Below are 21,175 nucleotides of genomic sequence, written 5' to 3' on the forward strand. Positions count from 1 at the left end.
CCGCCAAAGCAGAGTGCATGAACTTAACCACTCGGCCACGGGGCGGCCCCTGTAGATAAACTTACACTCAGCTTTAACAGATGCCGCCAGCGCTCCAAAGCGGGTGGACTTTCTCCTACCCCTGGTTTCTCCTTCTCAGTCTCCTTTGCTGTTGGCTCCTCATTTTCACAACCTCTCGATGTTGTGTGTCCAGGGCTCAGTTCTTGAACCGTTTTTCTTTTCCGTCTATACTCACTCGCTTGCCTATCTCACCCCGTCTTATGGCTCTAAATACTGCTATAAACTGGACTGTCTCTCCCCACGCTCCCCCCCCCCCACCCCCGAATTGTTGAAGCCCTAATCCTCAGGGTGACGGAATTTGGAGACTGGGATTTTAGGAGATCATTAAGGTGAATTCAGGTACAGGAGAAATCCTAATGTGATAGGATTCGTGGCCATACAAGAAGAGGAAGAGGGCCGGCCCGGTGGCGCAGCGGTTAAGTTCGTTAAGTTCGCACATTCCGCTTCTCGGTAGCCCGGGGTTCGCTCGTTGGGATCCCAGGTGCGGACATGGCACTGCTTGGCAAAAGCCATGCTGTGGCAGGCGTGCCACGTATAAAGTAGAGGAAGATGGGCACGGATGTTAGCTCAGGGCCAGTCTTCCTCAGCAAAAAGAGGAAGATTGGCAGTAGTTAGCTCAGGGCTAATCTTCCTCAAAAAAAAAAGAAGAGGAAGAGAGAGAGGTCTTTCTCTCTCAAGGCAGAAGCACCTAAGACAGGCCCTGTGAGCACACGCGGAGAAGGCAGCCGTCTGTACCCAGGCAGAGAGCGCTCGCCAGAGCCCAACCATGCTGGCACCCTCATCTCGGACTTCCAGCCTCCAGAACTGTGAGAAAATCCATCTGTCGTTTCAGTCACCCGCTCTATAGCATTTCGTTATGGTAGCCTGAGCTAAGGCAAATACCATCTGTACGTTATCTTCAAAATTTGTATCTCAAGCTCAGACTTCTCGCTTGAACTCAGGCCCATAAATTCAACTGCCGACCTGATGTCTTCACTTGGATAACTGACAGACGTCTCAAACTCAGTGTTTCAAGCTAAGTGCATGCTCTCTCACCGAATTGGTCCTCCCCTCATTTTCCCTCCTCAGCTGATGCCTGACCCTCTTCTTCCAGCTGCTCTGGCAAAACACCAGATATTACCCTTGACTCCTCCCTTCCCCTACACATCACATCCCATTTATCAGCAAAGCCAATTGGCTCTACCTTCAAGATATATCTAAAAAATGGACCAGTTATCACTCTGACCAGTGCCACAACAAGCACCTCCCATTTGGATCCTGGCACCCACCTCCAGTTCTGCCCCCACTCCTCCTACAGTCTGTTCTCAACACAGAAAACAGAGTGGTCCTGGGAAAATGTAAGTCAGGTCACAGTACCTTTTGGTTCAAAACCCTCCAATGGCTTCATCTCATTCAGGGTAAAAGGCGAGGACCTGCCTATGGTTTATAAGGCCCCAGGTGGTCTGACCCCTGTCATTTCCTGCTCATTTTCCTCTCATTTGCTCCACTCCAGCCCCACTAAGCCTGTGGCTGTCTCCTTCCTCATTCCTGTGCTCATATATTTTTACACACGCTCTTCTTTTTCCCAATTGGGCTTATGAGATGTTAATCTATTTATTGGTCTTTGCAAAGTACCAGTTTGGATTAATGAATTGCTGCTTCTCCCCTCTTCCTCCTCCTTCCTTGGTCTGTTTTCTCTCTATTAGTGTCAATATTTATTAATTCTTTCCTCCTTATTTCTTTTGGTCAGTTTCGTTGTTCTTTTTGTGTTGTTTAACATGATAATTAAATTATCTTGTGTGCTCTTTCTCCTTCGTTGTCTTCTTTAGCAATGAAGTAACTTTAACACGTGTTTGGCCCCCCGCTCTGCTTTTGATGCATCCCACAGGTTTGGGAGGAAGTGTTCTCCTTTTTTATTACTTATAAGATAATTTACAATTTCAGAGTGGATACTTTGTAGAGGAGGGACAAACTCTTCCTCTCCACTCTTAGGATCACTGGCCGGAGCCAAGAAATCAAACTGATAAAAGACAGGGTAACAGGAGAAAAAACCTAATGATGTACCTATGCACATGAGTTCACAAAGAAACGTGACTCAAGGAGGCGGTTAAATTTGGTGCTCAGAGACCATCTTGGTAAAGGGGGATAAAGTGTGGAGAAGAAGCGAGACAAAGGCAAGGGCTTTGGAGCTTCTGCAGATGAGTAAGTTTGGGAAGGAGACTAGCAAATACATGGCAAACAAGGGCTGCTTCGTAAGGCGTGTTTTACAGATGAGAATCATCTCAGATGAGGCGCTGCCTCCTGTTTGCAGGGTACTTGTCTTCCTGCAGCAGGAGAGGGAGACACCTTCACAAACGGAAGTGTCTGCTACCTTTACAAAGGGAAATTTACGTCCTGCTTTTAGACAGAAAAGGGGAGGGCAGAGAGCCGTTTGCCATCAGCTCGCAACAATCCTTAGCCAAGTGGCATCTGATCCCCTTCATCTTCTTTGATATAATGATAGGGGAGTGTATTTCCTAATTTCCAAGTAGTTAAAATTCTGCTTACTTTTTAAATTTTTACTATGTTGGATTATGATCAGAAAAGTAAGGTTGACACTTTTTTGAATTTGTTCATTATTATTTTGCTTTTTTGACAAAAACATGATCAATTTTTGTAAATGCTCATGGACATAAAAAAATTTTCAATGTGAGAGACATTTCTCTATATGTCTATTAAATTATATATTAATAATTATTTGCTTTTGCTACATGGTTAATTAATTTTTATCTATTAGGAATTTTTTTTAAGTTAAAAAAAATTTTTTTTTGAGGAAGATTAGCCCTGAGCTAACATCTGCCACCAATCCTCCTCTTTTTTGCTGAGGAAGACTTGCCCTGAGCTAACGTCCATGCCCATCTTCCTCTACTTTATATGTGGGATGCCTGCCACAGCATGGCTTGACACGCAGTGCCATGTCGGCACCCAGGGTCTGTACCAGTGAACCCCAGGCCACCAAAGCAGAATGTGCAAACTTAACCGCTGCACCACCTGGCTGGCCCTATTAGGGATATTTTTGATAGTGTTTTCTTTATGTATTCAGCTCCTAAGTTGTTTAGTGCATGTAGGTTTATTTCTATCATATCATCTTCATTAATTGTGTCTTTTATCATTTCATAATATCCTTCTATTCAGGTTGATGATACTTTTACCTTAATTTTTACTACTTTTGTTTGTTTTCCTATCTTTGTCCCTTTAATTTCAGCCTGTATATATCACTTCATTTTATCTGCACTTCTCATTATCAGCATATGGGTGGGTTTCCATTTTAATCCGATTTAACACTCTATCTTTCTTTGGGAGAATTTGGTCTTCCTTTTCCCCCCCCAGATTTGATTAAATTGCTATTTATTTCTTTTTTTGCACTTTTTTCTAAAGATTTTTTTTTATTTTTTTCCTTTTTCTCCCCAAAGCCCCCCAGTACATAGTTGTAGATTCTTCGTTGTGGGTCCTTCTAGTTGTGGCATGTGGGACGCCGCCTCAGCGTGGCTTGATGAGCAGTGCCATGTCCGCGCCCAGGATTCGAACCAACGAAACACTGGGCTGCCTGCAGCGGAGCACGCGAACTCAACCACTCGGCCACGGGGCCAGCCCCCTTTTTTTCCCCTTTTTAATTGGTGAGTTCTAGCATACTTTTTAAAGTTCTACTGCTCATTAGTATTCACATTTCTCTCTGCTACTACATAAAAAACAAATAAATATTTTCACCTCTAAAATTTACCTTCCTTCACAGCTTTACTCTTTCCCAAAGGAAATTGTTCAAATCAGTATTTTTCAAACAGTGAGTTCCAATCCTCTAATGAGTTGTAAAATTAATTTAGTGGGTTGTGATCACTTTTAAAATAAAAAAAGAATTATAATAGAAAAATTCAGAGAACATAAAACATAGTAAAAATTTTGTTTCAAAAAACCGTGCCTTTGGGCCAGCCCAGTGGTGTAGCAGTTAAGTTCGCACATTCTGCTTCAGCAGCCCAGTGTTCGCCAGTTCAGATCCCGGGTGCAGACGTGACACTGCTTGGCACGCCATGCTGTGGCAGGCGTAGAGGAAGATGGGCATGGATGTTAGCTCAGGGCGGGTCTTCCTCAGCAAAAAGAGGAGGATTGGCCGCAGATGTTAGCTCAGGGCTAATCTTCCTTTAAAAAAACCCCAAAACTGGTGATTTTGATTACAGGCATACCTTGGAGATATTGTGGGTTTGGTTCCAGACCACTGCAAAAAAGCAAATATCACAAGAAAGGGAGTCACACACATTTTTAGGCTTCCCAGTACATATAAAAGTTATGTTTACACCGTACTGCAGACTATTGTGTGCAATAACATTATACCTGGAAAAACAATGTATATACCTTACTTAAAAAATACTTTATTGCTAAAAAATGCTAACCATCATCTGAGCCTTCAGCAAATCAGTCTTTTTGCTGGTGGAGGGTCTTGTAGAAAATGCAATACCTGCGAAGTGCAATAAATTGAAGCACAATAAAACAAAGCATGCCTGTGGACCTGTGGGTGTGTGCACGCATTTGTGTACTGGCTCATGATAGAAAATGCATTTCTTAAGATGAGTATGTGGGGGACGAAGAATTTTTCTCTACCCTTGTAAGTTCTTCTGGCTGCTCTAAGAATTAAATTAGATTAACAAGAAAACATCAAATTTAATTTCATACATATGGGGGCTCCATTAGACTATGAGGCCTGAAGACATTCTGGCATTGAGGTTTATATGCTATTCTGAGCTAAAGAGAAGGGGGTAGGGGTCTGGGGCTTCAAAGGGGAGGAAGACAATTCACGGGAAGACGGGAGAAGCAAATGTTTGGTGAACACAGGTTTGCCGTGTGTGCAGAGACAACGGGACACAGAGAACTTTGTTCCCCAGGCCCTGCTGAGCTCCCCACCACAGCTCACCCTGCTCCTCATATTTGTCTCTGGCGATAGTTCTCCTTCCAAACACACCCTCCACCTAAATTCTTCTAGGTGGTTAAGGGGAGGGAGCTAAAGGAAAACTGCCTCGCGCCCCAGACACACATTTCGTGGTGGCGAATTTGGCTCCCCTCCAGCCCCGTCACAAAGTTCGACATCCACTGGGTTAAACGCGTTCATATTTCTCGTCGGGTGACAAAGGATCGAGTTCCGAGGCCTCGCCTGTTCCGTGAAAATTATGAGCGGGAAATTGTTTTCTCTTTTAAAGTTCATTTTCCCATTCAAAATCAGAGAGCTGAACCCTGAGAGAAATTTAGAGCAGTGATTCTCAAATTTAAGGGTGTGTAAGAATCACCTGCCGAGCTTGATAAACCACTGATTCCTGGCCCCACCTGAGATTTTGATTAGGCTTTCTGGCCTGAGGCTCATGAACTTGCATTTCCAGCAAGTTCCCAGGTGATGCTGATGCTGCTGGTACGAGAGCCATGTCGTTGAGGCAATGATGTGGAGCAGCGATTCTCAAACCTGCGCATGCCTCAGAATCACCTAGAGGATTCGTTAACACAGAGCGCTGGGTCCGGTCCCCAGCTTCTGACTCAGCAGGTCGGGGGTGGAGCCTGAGAGTCTGCATTTCTAATAAGTTCCCAGGCGATGCTGCTGCCGCTCGTCCTGGACTCACACTCTGAGAAGCGCTCCTTTAGAGGAAGGAAAGGTCAGCTTTGGTGGAGGGCATCAAGGAAAGGGAAGGAGAGAAGCCCGGAGCTGAGAGAGGACCTGCCTCCACAGTGAGGGCTCTAGGCAGCCTGGGGCCCAAGCCAGGCCACTAGGGGCCTAGTGGATTTTCCACAATAGGGAGAGGAAATAAACCATAAACAACCCACTGGGCCAACTGCCCAACAACAGTAGCCATGGGCCTGTCAACAGCCAGCCCCTAGGCCACTCGGCAGGAGACAGATGTGTAAGTAAGTGAATGCTACTGGCTATTGGTTTGAGCCAAGATGGAGGTAGAATTTGTCAGCAAGATTGTCCTCTTTCTGGGATATTTCACCCTCACCCTCAAAAGGCCCTAAAGATATTAAGGCAGAAGTATTTCAGTGAGGGGAGAGGGGTCTCATGAAGGAAATAGGAAGACAGTGGAAGGGATTTCCCCCAGATTAAGAAGAAATAACTGTGTATGTATGTGTGTGTAGGAGCGAGACCTAGGGCTCCCTGAGCAGCAGGGCTGGACCCTGGGGAGCGGCCAGGCTCCGAGGAAAATGGCCGCCTGAATCTAGGCGCCCCCTCTCCCCTCCAAGTGTCACATGGCACAGAAGCAGCATAGCCTCGGGGCTAAAAGGAACCTCGCCTACCCAGACCGGGTGATTCCTAGTAATCTGTGTGAATGATGGCCACGAGGAGAAGGGGATTCAGGTGTGCAAAAGGAAAAGTGCCCCTTGCAGCAGCACTTGCCTAGGAGATAACAAGACTGAATGTTGTGTTTCACCGCTATTGGTACTCCTCAGTTAAAGCTGATAAAGGATGGTGCACTTTGCCTGACCCCAGGATGCCAGGCCCTTGCAGGACCTCACTGTCAAATTAACAAACAGAAACGTCATTAAATTGGAGTCAGGAGGCCAAGAGGGGGAGCTCTCAGGCCCTACATGGACAGCAGAGCCCAGCAGGAAGAAGAAAGACTTCTTCTTGTTGACTGGCTGGAAGCTCGGCCAATGAGAGGCTGTCACAACGCAGCATGTGAAAAGCCCCGCCCCTCTGGACTCTGTTTGCAACAGCCTTTCCGACTGAGGCTTCGCTGTAGGAAGGAGCTTCTGCTCCCTTGCTGCTGGGGGACTTGCACGTGGCTTGCCAAGGTTGCAGACCCTAACTTGCAATTCTTTGCTGATCTTAGCCACCTGTGAAAACTTGTGGGCTTACTCGGTTTGTCCAGAGTGCTAGTTTTCAGAGCTTGCCTAGAGTGACTGTCTTTCTAGTCCTTGACAGCTGACAACACACACACATTTTGTTCTCAGGGTCCTACTCTGAGTCAGTTTCTTCCCTGGCAGGGGTTCTCTTGCAAGCTGACAGACTCAGCTTCGTGACCCTCCACCTCTGCTGGTCTTTTCTTTTCTGGTGTCTGGAGGTCCTACCAAAATTACCCTGACGAACCTCACTTTGCTGAGGCCAGTATTGCTGGACTCTGAGCCGAAAGGTGCCCTTTTGTGCTCGGGTTTGGTCTCGTGGGGCCCCAGCCTGTGGGTGATTCTCCCAGTGCTGACAGAACTGCGCTCACTCTGCATCCCTGGGCTTATTCTTGTTAACTGAGGGTGACCCAGTTACCGTATCTTGTGACTTTTTCTAATTCCCAGCAGGCCTCTGTGAGACTATTTTAACTTTCAAGTTTTGTCAACTGAGCTTTCAGTCTTGGTGGCTTTTCAGGAGAAAAGCGACAATCAGTGTCATTTCCTGAGCTTGCTTTCAGTCTGTCCTCTGGCTGAAGAAGGCGTCCCTTCTGTGGGTTCTGCGTTAAAGTGGGGGCTGCCGTGCTCGGAACTCTCCACCCCTCCCTCGAGGGGCGTCCTCAGGCCTGTGACGCACGCAGCCTTTCGGCTGGGCTGCACCGCCTGTCGATAGTGTGCCCTCTGGGATCATCGAGGCCAGGCAGGCAGCTCTCACACTTGGTGGGAGAAATTTCATGAATCAGATTACAAGGTTTCTTAAATTCTTTGGGAGCTCTTGTGCTAATTGGTTTATGGAAACTTATGAGTCCTTATATTAATTTTTTTAAAACCGCAAGAATTTCCAAAAGAAAAAATTGATTTCCAATGTTTTAAATGTTTTGGGTCTTTTAAGAAAACCATTCCTGCTGAGACAGCAGCTCTAAAGGGAAACAAAGATTTGGGTTAATGACCTTGGTTATTCTGTTACAAATAGAAGGTTATTAGGTTATAGCTCAGTGCTTTCTACAGTTGAAAGTGTTAATAGTTGTAAAAAGAGGAAAATTCCAAACAATATTTCTTTCTTTTTTTTCAGGAAGATTGGCCCTGAGCTTACATCTGTTCCCATCTTCCTCTACTTTATATGTGGGACGCCTGCCACAGCATGGTTTGATAAGCAGTGCGTAGTTCCACAACCAAGATCCAGGATGGTGAACCTTGGGCCGGCAATGCAAAGCACACAAACTTAACAGCTACGCGCCACCAGGCCAGCCCCTTGTTACTGAACCAGGTTCGTGTTTGCCCCCCTCCACTCCTCCCCCCGAGAAAGCCAAACAGTGAGATGACAACATCGCAGCAGAGAGAGGGTTTACTTCCAAGGCAACCAAGTGAGGAAGTGGGAGCATGAGCCCCAAATTTGCTTCCCCAAAAAAAGGGACTCAGTGATATTTATGGGATGGGGCAAGGTGGTCTGAAATGTGGAGTGAGGTGATTGGAGGTGAGGAGAGGTGAGGTAATCCATGATCTGCACAAGCGTAGTCAGACTTCATGACTCTTCATAGGACCCATGTTCACAAAATGGCGGTATTAGCATGATCAGAGGGTGGAGTTTTTAGCCTCTTGATGTCGAAAGGTTGCCTATCAGACATCTGCTTGAGCTCCGTTGAGAGGTTGGTGGCCTCAACTGGCCTGAAGTGGACAAGGAGTTCTAATTCCTGAAATCAGCTCACACACCCATTACCATGGTGACCCAGGCTCCAGGGAGATGTTATCTATAGGACTCTGGTGGGAGTCAGGTAGCAGATTGCCTAAACAGCACAGTTACCAATGGCTGGGTTAAACAGCTAAAAGCTATAATCAGTAACTGCAAAGAGGAAAAAACTTTAGTACCTAGATACTTAATCATCAATGGCTGTTTGCTGGTTTCAATCCCCCCTATTGTTTGGTCACTTCTCATTCTTGAGGGATTTGGGGCGATGACCGATCTAGCTACTGCCTGCTAGATTGGGGCGGAGATCTGGGTTAAAGGAATGACATTTTTAGCACTCATTTGGAAATCTTCTCATGTTCCTGGCTTACCAGAAGGACAAGAAGTATAGACAACCCAAATTTTCACAGTCCCTGAAAAATAGACCTAATCCCAGTGGGGCCTCCATCTGTTCTCCAGGTGGGGAAGACATCTGGTCTCAGTTTCTGATAGTCTTTTGTTTTACTGGAGATGCATCAGAGACCAGAGCAATGGCCTATACCCTGATCTTTCAGTTGTCAATGATGATGGCCATCAGCACAGACTCTCTACCTGGGGGTCATCACATTCCTAAGGAACTCAAAAGAACAAACTTATCAAATTATAGCAGCTGACAGGGTCCATAAAATCTACAGAGCATGTCTGGGTTAGTTAATCAGAGGTCATTCAAAGTTACAATATGGTTTCTTCTTTACAATATGGCTTCCCTTATGTTAACCTTGTGTTAACCCGTATCAATCCCCCCTTTTGTTGTTCATCTTCAATCTTGAGGGGTTATCCTGTTGGTGAGGAGCATAGGTTGTTCCATCTCATTGGACCAGTCCCTTAGTAAGACGGTGATGCAGGTGGGCTCCCAAAGTTCAGCCCATATTGTGTTAGCAAGTAACCAGGTATTTAATACGAAGTATTTCTAGAGAGACAAAAAGAAAAACATGGTTAATGGTGGGTGCAAATTATAAACCAGCAAATTATAAACCTTTCTGAGTCCAGGCAGCAGACAGTCAAAAGATTTCTGGGCGTCAGAATCAAAGCATCTTTTGCAGTTTGAAATGTCTCTGATGATGTTATCAGGTCTTTAGGTATCTTACTGAGTGTCTTACATAGCAACAGACGTGAATTCTCTTAAGTCTATATTAATTTGTCCAGCTTCAGTTTGCAAAGGTTCAGGAAAAAGGGCAGGTTCAGTTCTCAATGATTCCAAATGAAAATAATGGGAAAAAAATTGAAAACATTAATTTGGAGATTTGTGGCCAGATATTTTAAGAGACTAGAAGAATTCAGATCCAGTCCAGTTAACAGATATAAAATAAAAACCTCAAAGACAATTATCAGGACTAGAACCTAATATCCATGAATGCGTACTATAGCTTTTATTGAAACATAATTTTTCTCTCTGAAATCACCCTCATTTTTACCAAAGATAGCCAAATTAAGACTAATTGGTTTGCAAGATAAGTTTACTTTCAAGAAAATTGCCTCAATTATTTACAGAAGTACAGTAAGAATAGCAACTGATTATATAGGTTCTTTCAAATCTGCTTTGCTGGAACTCTTTCTGAGGAATCTCAGGTTGAACTTTAAAGGCCTCTCGAGGCCAAGAAAACCAAGCCAAAGACTTGTCATCAGATTTTGCCTGCAATACCTACAGATTTGGGTGGATTCCTCTCTTCTTGAGGACCTCCAATATATTTCAAGTTCCAGGCGCCTGCCAGATAAGTGACCTTCCTTACTTACCAGGGGTCCTGGAATCCTTGTAAACAAGGTACCAGGCCAATATTTCCAAGTGGCTTTGTTCCACAAAGTCCAACCCTTGTTTCTTAAAAGCTGTCTGGTCATATCTGAGTCTATGCCAGTTTCTCTCAAATATGACATTCCAGTCAAAGCCTTGGTAAGATAACCAATGTTTCCAATTGTGTCCTGTTATAAGGAAAACAGACTCTTATTGAACTTATGGCAAATAACTACATTGCCATGAAAACGATACTCACTCATTAAGAGTTTCCAAATCCTGGAGGGATCAGGCAGGGAGAAAAATAAGCGTTTCAAATCTGCTTACAAAGGTATAATTTATCAAATTGATATGTCATAGTTAGCATGAGAGAAAAAGAGAAAAGACTTCCTTAAATCTGGAAACAGAACATCAAAAAATCAGCAATATCTCAAATGAAAAGTCCTATAAATCATAATCATCCTCATCAGTTCATTCAGTCCTGTGTAATCAATTCTTGATCTTAATCTTCTGTTAGCAGTTGTATGAGGTCATGAGTTTCTCTGTTAGAGTTCTGTAATTTCTTACCCAGTTCAGTTTTACGATCTGAAAGTTTATTAGAAACCTTATTCTAGCTGGCCCAGTGGTGCAGCAGTTAAGTGCACACATTCTGCTTCGGCGGCCCTGGGTTCACCGGTTCGGATCCCCAGTGTGGACATGGCACCGCTTGTCAAGCCATGCTGTGGCAGGCGTCCCACATAGAAAGTAGAGGAAGATGGGCATGGATGTTAGCTCAGAGCCAGTCTTCCTCAGCAAAAAGAGGAGGATTGGCAGCAGATGTTAGCTCAGGGCTGATCTTCCTCAAAAAAAAAAAGAAAGCACTGCAAAGAAATCTTAACCTGTTTGGGGCTGGCCCCGTGGCCGAGTGGTTAAGTTCATGCACTCCACTGCAGGCGACCCAGTGTTTCGTTGGTTCGAATCCTGGGCACGGACATGGCACTTCTCATCAAACCACGCTGAGGCAGCGTCCCACATGCCACAACTAGAAGGACCCACAACGAAGAATATACAACTATGTACCGGAGGGGCGCTTTGGGGAGAAAAAGGAAAAAATAAAAATCTTTAAAAAAAAAAAAAAAGGAACCTTATTCTAGAGTGTCAGAGTCCTTTCCATGAATTTCTCTGAAGATGAAACATTTTGTGAAAGCATCAGAGTAAAACAATAACTGTCTGTAAACAACAAGATCCCAAAATGGCAACTGACAAAGAAATTTGGTTAGTTTTGTGACATATAATACTTTAAAATAATAACCAGAATTGTGGCTGACAACCAGGACCAATCAGAATTTTAGGAATGTTATATAATTTTTAAAACATTTATATCAATAACATTGACTCACATAATACCACCCTAGAAAGTTTATCATCACTTATTTGACAATGTTTCCCATGTAATTTAACATACCAAATAAGCCTAATTAGCTTAGTGTCTTCCTCCTTCTAGGAAGCGAGAGGAAATTTCCTTGAGAAGTCTCAGGGGCCCTCTGAAAATCCTCAGAGAAATTCTCTTCCTTCTTCCAAGCCAAATGAAAGTATTCAGGATTTGAATATTTTGGTGGTGGGGAGAGCTTGTCAAAAACATCAAAAGGTTTTAAAACACTTGTTCAGATCGGAAACCATGCTCAGTCATCCATTCAAAGTGACAACAGAACCAGTCAAGGGCAAACAGCTAAAACAGTCAAAAGATCTGAATAGAGACCCCAGTCTTTCTGAACAGAGGGAATTATTGTAACAAAACATAGATTTTCTGTCTTTTAGGTAGACTTATCAAAACTAAAGAAAAAGCCTTTTATAACTTCTTTATCAAGAGCAGACCAAAGGTCAAGAAAATTATCCTTTAGAGAGAGAAAACAAAATTTTAATTTTTGTACCAGCTTATTGTTTTTTTCATTAAAACTCATTTACTTAATTGGATTTACTTTAATCTTAGCCAACTTGACAAGGCATAAAACTCCCTTCAGAATTTCTCTTTCACAAACCTTCTATAACTTTCTTTTTACATTCAGAATTTGTCCCATGCTTCCTTTCTTCCCTTCTAGTACTTGAGGACAAATTTATCTTTCTTAACCTAACAAACAAAAATACTTCCATTCTTTATAGCTTCTTTACTGAAAACATACATTTTAATTTCCTTGTATACAGAGTTGTTTGCCTTATTAATTTTTAGTAGCTTTAATTACATATATTAATTAGAATTTTTAACCCATACAGATCCTACTAAAAAGTAAGCAATTATGAACTGTCCTTTACATTAGCATACTGTGGCTTGGCAAATTTATAATTTTTTTTTTGAGGAAGATTAGCCCTGAGCTAACATCGTGCCCATCTTCCTCTACTTTATATGTGGGACGCGTAGCACAGCATGGTGCGACAAGTGGTGCCATGTCCACACCTGGGATCCGAACCGGCGAACCCCAGGCCACCAAGAAGAGGAACGTGTGAACTTAACCACTGCGCCACTGGGCTAGCCCCCAATATAAATATGTTTTATAATTTCTAGGAACATGCTACTTCATGGTACAATCTTAATAAAATACAAGACATGTTTACTATTAGACCCAAACACATTTTAGTTTCTTTGCAATAAGAAGCCAAACATAGATAAACCTAGACATGTCTAATGATAATGTTTCAGTATTTTATCTCATTTGAAAAATGACTGAGGTATTCAGTGAGTTTTTTATCACTCAATTTTATCTAGCAACACCTCAAAGTTTCAAGTTACCAGAAAGATTTTGGAAGTTATTTTAAATATACATGTCATAAGACATAATTATTTTTAAAAGCTCACCCAACACTTTTATCTTTTCCACATTTAGTTTACTCATTCCCAATAATTATTTAGATTGCCTATAAAACTTCATGAAACATTAGACAAAATTAGCCATCATTTAAAATTATTTCTGCTAACCAGTTTGGTAACAGAGATAGCATCAGCTTATTCGACCAATAAATGTAGAATAAAGGCTGCGTGTCTGCATCATGTCCAGTGCTGACTCTGAGGGCATGTACATTTTAATCAAACCAACAAATTTAAATAAGCTTTCATTTACCAAAGATTAATTTTATAGCATGTTAACTTAAAAAACATTTGGATTAATTTCTTTTCCATTTATAAATAATTTAGGTAAGCGCTTACTTTAAGCCAATTAAACAGAGTTCTCAATTTTGGCCATACCATCTGGAGGTAAAAATGTCACACACATCTGACATACATATAGACACACATACACAGAATCTCCACAGCTATTGTTTTAAAAATTACTGCCATGAATCAGGTACAGTAATACAAAGCTCCCTAGGTATGAATCCAAATTTTGTTTTAAGCCTTTTTACTAATTTTTGTGGAGAAGACACTCAAGATGCTAGATTTTTGGCAAAGGTGCTCTTCTGGCCATTTTTTTGGCCTTTTCCCCCTTTTATTATTCAGTCTTAGAAATTAGTGATGGGCTAGATAGTCCCCAGAGGATTTGCAAGCTCTCTGAGATAGGGGAAATGGGTGGAACTGCCTCTAGAGCTGCATTTCCAGTCTTACAAGGATTTTCCTAGGACAGTTGCTCTTGATTTCTCAGAAATTGGGTTGTGACTCAAATGACACTATGGGTTGATCTACCTGTCCAATTACAGCATAAAGGCACAGAGAAACCACTCACGTTTTCTCCAAGATGGAGTTTCTGGGGCATAACCTATCCAAAGTTGAAAGCATTTCCAATTAATTAAAATGCACCCGAGGGGTGAGACTCCACAGATGCTTGGGGCATCCGCATGGTGCTAAGGCTGACTGACAGTAAGTGTCTGACTGACAGTGGGCCGGAGAAGGGTGCAGAGCCTGACCACAGGCGTCAATATAGTTATATGATTTAGTCAAGCCCCATTCAGCACAAGGCAAGCCAGGGAGGCAAGAGGCAAAGGCTTGGAGCTGGCCGGGGTGGGCTCCCAGTGCCAGGGTTGAGAGTTAAGTCCCTAGCAGAAAGTTTTCCAAGTTTTGACTTTACAGAAGGTCTAGGTTCTGCTCAGGTCCAGCCTGAACTGAACCCCTAGCTGATGACAACAGAGGAGGTGATGAACGAGACAGACAAAGAAGGGAAAGAGGTGATCAGGCCTCACCCTCCCAGCCTCTTCCCAAGAGTCATCAAGATAAGGTCACACAAACAACAGTTCCTGGGCAAGACAGTTTACAGAATAAATTATCGGTCTCCCGTCCCCACAACTGACTTAGTAGGTGCCTAAAATCCTCAATAAGCTCTTGACAGGAGAGAAAACAGGGTTCCAGATTGTCAGTCAACGATTGACCAAGGGGCCAACCTGGAATCACTCCAGGTGCCCAAAAACCAGAGGAGAACTCCCGGGGTGGAACATGGACGCTTCAACACCAGGCAGAGGTGGGGTTAGGGTGGGATGTGGAGCTTCCATTAGCATCAGTAACACCACGAGTGGAAGCTGAGATTCCAAATTTGATGAAGTTATTAAGACCAGAGAACTCTCTGACTGTGGCCATGTGGTATTACAGAAAAATACCATCTTTTTCTTCTTCATGGACTTGTAATTGAAAGTTGTCCAATTTTGAAGAATGCAGCCTAGGGGGCTGCAGGTAGGAATGGAATTAGCATTCCCCATTGTTTCAGAATTTAGACCCGGCTGGTCAAAGTATATTTATGCAGCAGCTAGAACCAGATCTCAAAACAAACCAAACCAAGCCAAGCCAAGAGCACTTCTGTGCGTGGATCCCCTAGTTCTTACTTATTATTGAGCATCCTCGAAACCAAGACCCTCACAATGAAGGTCAGACCAAGGCTTCCTTTGTTGGAAGTCCCGGAGGGCGTCCCCTGCCAAACCAAGGCTTCCTAACGGAAGTCAGACTTAAACGAAGGAGGAATAAGAATGCGATCACTTGTACCCAAGTTACTCACCAAAAAGACATCTTCCAAACCAAGAAGCTGTCTCTCTACTGAAAGTGAAAATATGCACCAAGCAGTCGGCAGCGCCAAGCCAGGAAAGAGTCCCAGAACAGTCCCAGGAGAAATGCACCCGGCAGCTGCTGGACGCACCCACAGGTCCTCCATACTGGAAAGGGGCTCACGAATCTCGGGCAAAAAGGTCCATCTGCACTTAGCTCCTGGCTGGCTCGCCATTTGTTACTGAACCAGGTTCGTTTTTGCCCGCCGCCCAGAAAGCCAAACACCAAGACGATGACATCGCAGCAGAGAGAGTTTACTTCCAAGGCAGCCATGTGAGGAAGCCAGAGCATGAGCCCCAAATTGGCTTCCCCAAAAGTAGGGACTCAGGGATATTTATGGGATGGGGGCAAGGTGGTCTGAAATGTGGAGAGAGGTGATTGGAGGTGAGGAGAGGTGAGGTAATCCATGATCTGCGCAAGCATAGTCAGACTCCATGCCTCTTCATAGGACCCATGTTCACAAAATGGTGGTGTTAGCATGATCAGAGGGTGGAGTTTTTAGCTTCTTGATGTCAAAAGGTCGCCTATCAGACATCTGTGTGGGCCCAGTTGAGGGGTTGGTGGCCTCAACTGGCCTGAAGTGGACAAGGAGTTCTAATTCCTGAAAAACAGCTCACACACCCATTACCATGGTGACCCAGGCTTCAGGGAGATGTTATCTGTAGGAGCCTGGTGGGAGTCAGGTAGCAGATTGCCTAAGCAGCACAGTTAACAATGGGTGGGCTACACAGCTAAAACCTGTAATCAGTAACTGCAAAAAGGAAAAAACTTGAGTACCTAGATGCTTAATCATCAATGGCTGTTTGCCGGTTTCACCCTCAAACAATATTTCTAGTCAAAGGCAATCCTTGGGAAATAGACTACTTTTCTATGATGCCCTCCTGATTTTATCACAGTATAAAAATAATGTTAGCCTAATGTTCTAGTCTATGCAAAATTTGCTTTATTTTCTCACAGAAAGGATAATCAATCTGAACTCTATATATTTCCTATACTGTTTTTATTCATTTTAAACTAACATTGTTTTCATAAATGTTTGAGAATGTGAAAATGTAAACATTTGTGTTCAACCAAATTGAATTATATAATCAAAATCTTCATGAAAAGAATTGATTTGGGACTTCAGACATGCTGCAAATTATGTGAATCTGCAGAGGTACTCTAATCAAAGTATGGAAATTCTAAAAATGTAATTTTTATGATAATTTTAATATCAATAGTGATTGCAGATTATTTAAGGATGCTTAAATTTCTAAAAACTCTTGCTGACTTTTATATTTGAAAGTAATGACTAATTTTTAATAGACAAAAATTTCTAGGAAAATCAGAATTCCTAAAACAGAGAGAAAAAAATTACTGAATTATCACAATGTAGTTTTTTTAACCCAATAGTTTTTACTTATATGCTTGCCTATACACAAACATATTCTTTAGAAAACAAATCAAAATGGTAAAATAATGTCATAGATACATTGTTTTATAATGTTATTTAAGATTTAAATTTACATTTTCAAATATAAATGCTATTGGACATTGTATATTATATATGTATATGTTTAAATATATACAGTGCTATAATACCATCAATAAGTAAAAAGCTTAGCTGTGGTAGAAAGGAGAGGACTGAGGGCTAAGGAAAAATTCTCACCTTAGCCTGTAGTCTGCTCTCCACAGGAGGAAATAAAGAGTTACTCTCGCCTGCTGTACACTCTGAGAAGGTGAGAACTTTACATTGCCTCACCTAGTGCAAACTCTGACTCTCAAATGTCTACTGCTTTGCTTTCATGTCACGTTTTACCATGCTCCTGGGTTGTTTCAAGAAGCAACAAGGAATCTTCACTTCAAGAATAACTAATAGAGGCCAGCCCGGTAGTGTAGTGATTAAGTTCTTTCCCTCTGCTTTGGGGGCCCAGGGTTTGTGGGTTCGGATCCCAGCTGTGGACTTACACATCACTCATCAAGTCACGCTGTGGCAGTGTCCCACATACAAAATAGAGGAAGACTGGCACAGCTGCTGGCTCAGGGCCAATCTTCCTCATCCAAAAAAAAGAATAACTAATAAATTTAATGATTATTATTTTAACTTCTCTTTATTTTAAATATTTTATTGTTACTCTGTTTAATGACACAGCCAAGACAGCAACTGTTCCAAGACAACAACATCTTGTTTTTGTGACCAATCTATCCTGATGACTCTTTTTAATATTGCTCTTTCCCAAATTTGCAATCATGAAACTGTTAAGATGTCTTTTACAGCTAAAATATCTTTGGGGTTTCCTGGGCAGCCATGGCGAAACACAAGATTTGGTTCTTCATCTTACAAAGGAGAGGCAATGAATACAACCAGATTCATATGGCATTCTCTAGATTAGCACTGTCCAATAGAGCTTTCTGAGACAGTGGAAATGTCCCAGATCTGCACTGTCCAATACTATAACTACCAGCCATGTGTGGTTGTTGAGCACTTGAAATGTGACTAGTATGTCTGAGGAACTGAATTTTTAATTTTATCTGATTTTAAATAATTTAATTTTAAATAGCTACATGTGGCTAGCGGCTATTATATTAGATAGCACAGGTTTAAAAAACTGAAAACTCATACGAGAGTGATTTTGTTTACCAAACCAAAATATTAAAACCTGAAAATGTCAAAAGAAAACTTCAGTCTTTCTAGTTGAATTACATATAAGTAACTTGTTATTTATATAAGTGTGTTTCAGTGGTTATATACTTTTCAGGTTCAGAAAAACCATGCTCCCAGACCCTTATACAGTGAATAAATCGTAAGTATTATATCTTAATAGAGGATTCTACTTCCCTCCATTCTGTATGCTGATTATAAAAATTAACCAGAGCCATTTAGTCATATCAACCACAGGCTGGTTTGTAATTTTTCTGCTTACATTTGCCTACAGGTCCTTTCTAGAAGCGCCAGATCAGAGGTTGAGTTTCCTGGAAGAAATATCATAAAGTCTGAAAGGACACACCAGGGAATCTTGATTATGGACCCTATAGGGAATGAAATGATAAGTTGAACCGTGGCAGGACAAACATCAGCGCAGACATGGTTGTCAGGCTGCATCAAACAGCTGAGTCAGGACTGCCAGCACATTCCTCCTCCAGAGCAGAGGTCGGCGTGGAAGTGACTGCTGAACCCAAGCTCTTTGGATCAAGTTCAGTACCTATAAATAGGCCTACTGATTTACATTTTCTTTTGTTAACTACTTTAAATTACAAAACATTTTGTTTTTTAAATGACCATCCCAATTCTCCTAATTCTGGGATAGACTTTGTATAGATAACACATCTGTTGGACTCAGTAAGGCTGGAGGAGCCTTAGGATATATAACTAACTGAGTTTGTGCCCCTTCCCTGGATACCAGGAGGTCCCTTCTATTGAAGTTTTCTGCTAAAAATCCCACCAGCTCCAGTTATGATAAGATTCATCCGTGGAAATTAAATTTTGCTTCTGACGAGCTCACAATTAACAACCTCATCAGTAAAAATTACGCCATCCAGGATGATAAGTTTTCTGTGAAGCCAGTTAAAATATCGCTGATTGTGCCACGACACAGGAAATGACTACTAACACTCTTTCTCTCAACTGATCCATCAAGGAAAATCTCTCTGCTCTCCTGTGTTGTAATCTAAGGCGTATTTGGTCATAACGCCTCTCAGACACTTGAGAAGGATACTTAGACAATTTACCCAAATTACAGGGTACACCTGTCATGGCTTCCTGTATTTGTGCGACAGCGTTATCACTACAAAAGTTGGGACTCAGAGAGAGGAAGGGGTGTGTCACCTGGGAAAGGTTCCTCCACCATTAAGGAGCATTCCTACCTCTCCGCTGGTGGCGTCTCAATGACCTGGCTCTTATATCCATGTGCCTGAGATCATGGTTCCAGTACTCCGTGTGTGCGTTTCGTCCTCTGGCTTAGGATCTCTGATTTGGAATGCTGCCTTTGAAACTGTCCCTAACAAAGGCAATGACAGCAAGTGAAGCTGTGTGGACTGTGTCACTATACAGGTTCAGCAAGAAAGCCTTGTCCTAGTTGCTGCCACGGTGCTGGAAACAGACGCACTGTAGTTAACGCTGACAAGACACAGCAGCGTTTGAGCCCTGGCTAATACCTCCTTTTGCGTTTGAGTAGATGCTTCAGGGTGAGACAGTGGTTCCTTCATGAAAGTCAAGAACAAGTCAAGTGGTCGTCCCAGGTGGGAACAGCCAACCAATGGGAAGTTTACAGCTGAGCACCAGACAGGAGGCTGTTAGGGGACGTTCTGCGACGCTGGCTGTGTTCTCACTGCAGCTGCGTCAAGTGCATTTTTAGCACGGTCTTAAGTGGTGCTGCACCACCACTATTCTGTTGGTTCACAGGCTAGAAGATTCTACAACAAAAGAAACCAAAGTGACCTAAATAAACACATAGAAATCGTGTGAGACTGTCATGTGAATCAAAGATAGCGGCGTAGACCTGAAATCTGGGAAACTGCCTGTGCTCTCTGCGGTCACCGTGACGCTGTGGGAAAGGGAGGGCTAAGACAAGGGATGGTAGAACAGTTGCCACGGACAGCAGCGTTTGCCCAGGGATGTACAAACGGAACCTTGTATTCCATGGCGTGGGGCCGATCAGTTAACGCTGAGGAAGGACCGTGAACTTTGAGTGACCCCCGTACTCCAGCCCCTTGCAGGACCTAAGTGACCAACCGATGACAGGACTTGCTTCAGCCACCTCTACACAGGTCTGTAGGCTCCTTTGGTTCTCTCCAGGGTGCTGGTATCCAACGCTTAGCATAACCACTTTTTTGGTCCTTAAAAAAACCCTTTGATTTTTTTCTCGGAGAACTACTCAGTGAGTTTCTTCTCCGGTGTGTGTTCCCCTGCCTGGCAAGTGAATACACTCAGCTTTGTATTCCCTCTACCTGTGGTGGTCTTTATTTCAGTCGTTGAAAGACACGTGGCCGCTGTGTTAGACTGCAGGGCCTTCGCTCTGTGGGTGAAGGGAGGAGGGCCCATGACAACTGCGGCTGAATTTCCCATTTGCCAGAGGGATGGGGCTTGGAATCTGAAAAGAGTTTCTTGCACCTTATGCACACTATGGACTGAGTTTGTTGATTGAGATTTGCTGTTCAAACTCACTGTGCAATACTGAAGGCTATAAAATGAAAAATAAAACCTTTCTCTTCATCTTCAACCCTTGGCAACTTCCCAGTGGAAAATATAACAGTTTCTTACATACGGCCTTATGTATGACCTTATTTTTTTCTGAGATGGGATCATGGTATTTAAATTATTCTAAACATTGCTTTTTTATTGAACACTATAGGTGGGGATCTTTCCATAGAATCATAGCCTACCAACTTTAATCTTTATAGCTGTATAGTATCGCATTGTATGCATATAGAATAATTAACCCATCCCCAAATTTGTGGACATTCAGATTGTTTCCCTCTTTTTAACTACAAAAAAACAAAGCTACTTTTCAAAAACTGAGACAAGCAAAAACTCAATAGAAAAATAGGTAAAAAGAGACCAGAAAAACACAGGCAAACGGGTTTTTTTTTTTTTTAGGAAGATTAGCCCTGAACTAACATCTGCTGCCAATCCTCCTCTTTTTGCTGAGGAAGACTGGCCCTGAGCTAACATCCGTTCTCATCTCCTCTACTTTATATGTGGGACTCCTGCCACAGCATGGCTTGACAAGCAGTGCATAGGTCCACACGAGGGATTTGAACCAGCAAACTCCGGGCCACCGAAGCGGAACATGTGAACTTAACCACTGCGCCACCTGGC

The 21,175-nt window shown here is 42.9% G+C and overlaps 2 long non-coding RNA genes across 4 annotated transcripts in view; one reads left to right on the forward strand and one right to left on the reverse strand.

The window, feature by feature from the left end:
• Nucleotides 1–6,758: 6,758 nt before the first annotated feature.
• LOC111768871 (uncharacterized) lies at nucleotides 6,759–20,576 on the forward strand. 2 transcript variants are annotated; one of them, XR_011428151.1, is made up of 3 exons: nucleotides 6,759–6,843; nucleotides 8,003–8,197; nucleotides 18,294–20,576. It is a non-coding gene; the product is annotated as an uncharacterized lncRNA (long non-coding RNA). The 2 variants fall into 2 exon arrangements; XR_002801473.2 differs by lacking the exons at nucleotides 6,759–6,843; nucleotides 18,294–20,576 and adding an exon at nucleotides 11,315–11,500 and having other exon boundaries at nucleotides 8,058–8,197.
• The window catches only part of LOC102149000 (uncharacterized), a 34,026-nt gene continuing 21,108 nt past the window's right edge, over nucleotides 8,258–21,175 (reverse strand). The window contains exons 5-6 of one of the 2 annotated variants that reach the window (XR_011428149.1): nucleotides 19,222–19,770; nucleotides 8,258–9,563 (exon numbers count right to left, since the gene is read on the reverse strand). This is a non-coding gene — a long non-coding RNA (uncharacterized lncRNA). The remainder of the gene's footprint in view (nucleotides 9,564–19,221; nucleotides 19,771–21,175) is intronic. The other variant, XR_011428150.1, reaches the window with a different exon arrangement.

The sequence above is a fragment of the Equus caballus genome, chromosome 18 (assembly GCF_041296265.1).
Source record: "Equus caballus isolate H_3958 breed thoroughbred chromosome 18, TB-T2T, whole genome shotgun sequence".
NCBI classification, from domain to species: Eukaryota; Metazoa; Chordata; class Mammalia; order Perissodactyla; family Equidae; genus Equus; species Equus caballus.